Below are 3,934 nucleotides of genomic sequence, written 5' to 3' on the forward strand. Positions count from 1 at the left end.
GTTTCAACACTAGATTCAATAGTAGAGCAAAAGTAGTAATAGTTGTTCATAAATGGAGATTTGAGAAGGCAATAATTTGGGATCTTAAAAAATACATGATACTTTCCCGGGATCACTCTAGGACAAGATTCCTTAGCGACCTAGGCCTGAAAGACAACAAGCATTTAGGATGCCTCGAGCAGTCATGGATATCCTTGGATTATTTGTTTGCTAGATTTGGACCACGGGATAGTTTTGACGTCTTTTGGGATGAATTTTGCACAACCAAGGCAAAGTGGCAAAGAGGCTGCCTCGAAGCTTTCAGCCTTGCTTTGTTGGGATTATTGGTGTTTTCTTTAGATGAGAGGCACATTAGCACCCGTCTACAATCAGTGGTAATGGCATTATTTCATGAGAAGCAACGCAAAACCGTTACCATTGTACCGATGATCTTAGAAGAGTTGTATCGAGCCCTAAGTGAGGTTAGGGGAGGTGTCAGGTATTTTGAGGGAAGTAACCTTTTGCTGCAATTGCGGATGATGGAGCATTTGCACACCGCTTCCTTACTTTGTCCCATCGACCGTGCCTTGCGGGATCGGGTGGTATGCATTGAGCATAGGATGAAGTCTTCTAAGTTTACATACCCAGTAGGCGTCATAGCTTGGATTGAGTTCCTTGGTTTGAGGACAAATGGAAATGTTTTGTGGGCTTACCTTTGGCTATCTTTAGATGAGATCTTGGTAGGATGTGGCATGCAGCCTTTCTTGATGTTAATAGGACTTAAGTGTGTCAGGCCGTACACTCCCATTAGGGTGATGCGACAGTTGGGCAGGAGACAAGAGGAGCCACAAACCGTGAATCTCTGGAGGCACATCATGAATTTTAGCAGAAAGGCGGTTGATGAGATCAAGTACGTGCAATACTGGAACAATTCAAAGAGGATGAAGAAAAATACATTAGTAGAGGACATTGGCAGGCCCGAATGTACTCAGGAATACTTGATTTGGTTGTAGTCTATCCCACCAGGGGTCAGCACCCCATTGCCAGCACAACTTAGGGGTCGGGCAGTTCAGACGGATAATTTTGAGGAGGCTTTGGATCAGGATCCTTGGGGTAAGCTTGAGTCGATAAACTCTTAGTTAGCGGGATTGGCAGCAAACGTGGAGCAGCATGACCAGTATTTATTTAGGGTCGGCCTTAGGGAGGCGGGGGTACAAGCCAGGGTCTTTATTCCCAGCATCAGTGTTTCTTTACGAGGCATGTTACAGAGCTTGAGCATGACGGACGGCCCAGGACCATCCCAGCCGGGGGCATCATATCAGGGAGCTACTTGAGGAGTCTTTTTATTCATATGTTTTGAGTCTGTTTATGTTGTCGTTATCTTCTAGTCTTGTCTAGTAGTACTGAGTCCTGTAAATAGTGTTAGAGTCCGTCGCAGTATAGTCGAGTCTGTTAGTCTTTCATTATCGTACTTCCCATTTTGTATTTTGAATATCAAAAAGTTTTTAAATGAAAATTCCAAAAAGATTTTAGTTTACTTTCTCACCACTTTTCAAGAACTACGCTTGGTCTGATTCATGTGGAACATGATACGTAGGCAACCTACATCGGGTTCGATCAAATCATTCTTAAAACAAATTAAATAAAAAGAGACAGAATTGTGGGATGCGACAAATGAAAAAAAAAGGAAAAAAAAGAAAGAAGAGTGATAAGCAAAAGAAAAGAGTGGGGGAAAATGATGTAAGCCAAGAAGTGCTAAAGAAAGAAAAGAGAAGATTGAAATGAGCGAATTGGGATGATGCCATATGACCTTGCAACCCTCAAAGTCATTCTAGAACTATTAATTGTTGTTAGGTGCATTGCACGTAACGTGATATTATTATCTGATCAATGCCCTAACGCAAACATAGTGGCTTTGTTTTGTTTTTCTCTGTTACCTTTATTTAATTTCAGGAAGGTGGTTAGTTTGTTGGCATCCTTGGAAGTCATCCATACAACACCAGGTCAAAGCGCTAGATAGTCATGATAAGCAAAGAAACAGACACAAGGGTTGTAGACCCACCAAAGGAGATTGTAGAATCGGAATTAAAACTAAAAGAGGAGGTCCGAAGGTTGAAACATCAGATGGCAGAAATGTATCGGGCCTGGATTAAGGAACACCCTCCACCTTCATTCCCTACCAACTATGCAGGAAACACTGCTTCCATTCCACCAGTGTCCCAAGCCCAGATGCCCAGTACCGTTGATCTTTCCCCACAACACGCACCAGGCTTCACCCCTTACCACAATTACACTGGCACTTCGCCCAAACATTTCCATGCTCCACCAGCCAAAACAACCTCATACCCTGCTCCGACATCTATTTCTATTTTTGTATCCCCTCTACAAGCTAACCTCCACCGATCCTCTAGTGAGCCCGCATTCCAAGCTCCAGATACCCAATACTATACCCTGAAACCTACCTTAAAAGTCCCAGATCCTTACTCCTACACTCCTCACTTTGAGCCTCATGTTGAAACTGAGAAACCACCCAAGAATGCGAAGCAAGAGGAGATATTTAGGAAAGTAAAGAGTCTGGAGCAATCATTAAGAAATATGCAAGGGTTAGGAAGCCAGGTGAGTGTGGCTTATAAGGAATTGTGTTCGTTCCCCGACGTCCAACTGCCTGCCGGGTTCAGGATGCCCAAGTTCGACTTGTATGATGGACATGGGGATCCTGTAGCTTATCTGAGAGGTTACTGCAGTAAATGAGAGGCGCCGGGGGAAAAGACAAATTACTGATGGCGTACTTCAGCCAGAGTCTGAGTGGGGCAGCTTTAGAATGGTACACCCGCCAGGACGCCAGCATGTGGTACACATGGGACGATATGGCTCAGGCTTTTGCCCGGCACTTTCAGTACAATATAGACATTGTCCCAGATCGCCTATCTCTGACCAAGGTGGAAAAGAGGCCCAGTGAAAGCTTTAGAGAATATGGGTTCCGATGGAGGGAGCAAGCTACACGGGTCAATCCTTCGATGGAAGAAGACGAGATGGTTGAATACTTTCTTCAAGCCCTGGAGCCTACTTACTTCGGCCATTTGATCTCAACCGTTGGTAATCCTTTCAATGATGTAGTAAAGATGGGAGAAATTGTGGAAGAGGGCTCAAGTCGAGCAAGATCATGAGCTACTTCGCTTTAAAAGCAACCACACAGGCAATCCAGAGTGGTACCGGAAGTTTGCTAGGCAAGAAGAAGAAGGACGATATCGCTATGGTTGTTTTTGGACCATGGCATGGCCAGAGGGGTTCACCTCATCAGTACACTCATCCTCGACCCCGACCTCAAGCTTACACCTAAGCTCCATATAATCCACCCCAACATTACTTTCCCCCGCAAGACCCCCAATACTCAGCCATACCACCCCAATACCATGTTCACCACTCAACCCTCTCCATACCCGCAATGGCATACTCCAGCTCCACAAAATACTTATCCACCTCCACAACCCTACCAAAACCCTACTGGTCCAAATTTTCGACCAAGGCCGGAGTATAGAAGAGAAAGGCAGCAGCGGAAACAAACTTTCACCCTGCTTCGAGAGTCTTATGCCAGTTTGTTTCAAAGGTTGAGGCAGTTGGACGTCTTGAGGCCGATCGAGTCAAAGATACCAAATCCCCCTCCAAAGAACCTTGATTATTCCCTCAGATGCTCCTATTGTTCTGATGCTCCAGGGCATGACATAGAGAAGTGTTGGCATTTGAAAAGGGCAATCCAGGAGCTCATTGACACAAACCAAATTGTTGTCCAAAGCCCAGACACGCCGAACATCAACCAAAACCCTTTGCTAGCCCATGATTGAAATAATTCATAAGGATGGGGAGCCCCGGAAATCTTCCAAGTCCGTCATGATGATTCGAGCCAGAGAAAGTAATTTGGTTAAAGCTCCAGACTCTACCAAAGCAACTCCCTTGA

This window comes from Nicotiana attenuata, unplaced genomic scaffold (assembly GCF_001879085.1).
Source record: "Nicotiana attenuata strain UT unplaced genomic scaffold, NIATTr2, whole genome shotgun sequence".
In the NCBI taxonomy this organism is placed as follows: Eukaryota; Viridiplantae; Streptophyta; class Magnoliopsida; order Solanales; family Solanaceae; genus Nicotiana; species Nicotiana attenuata.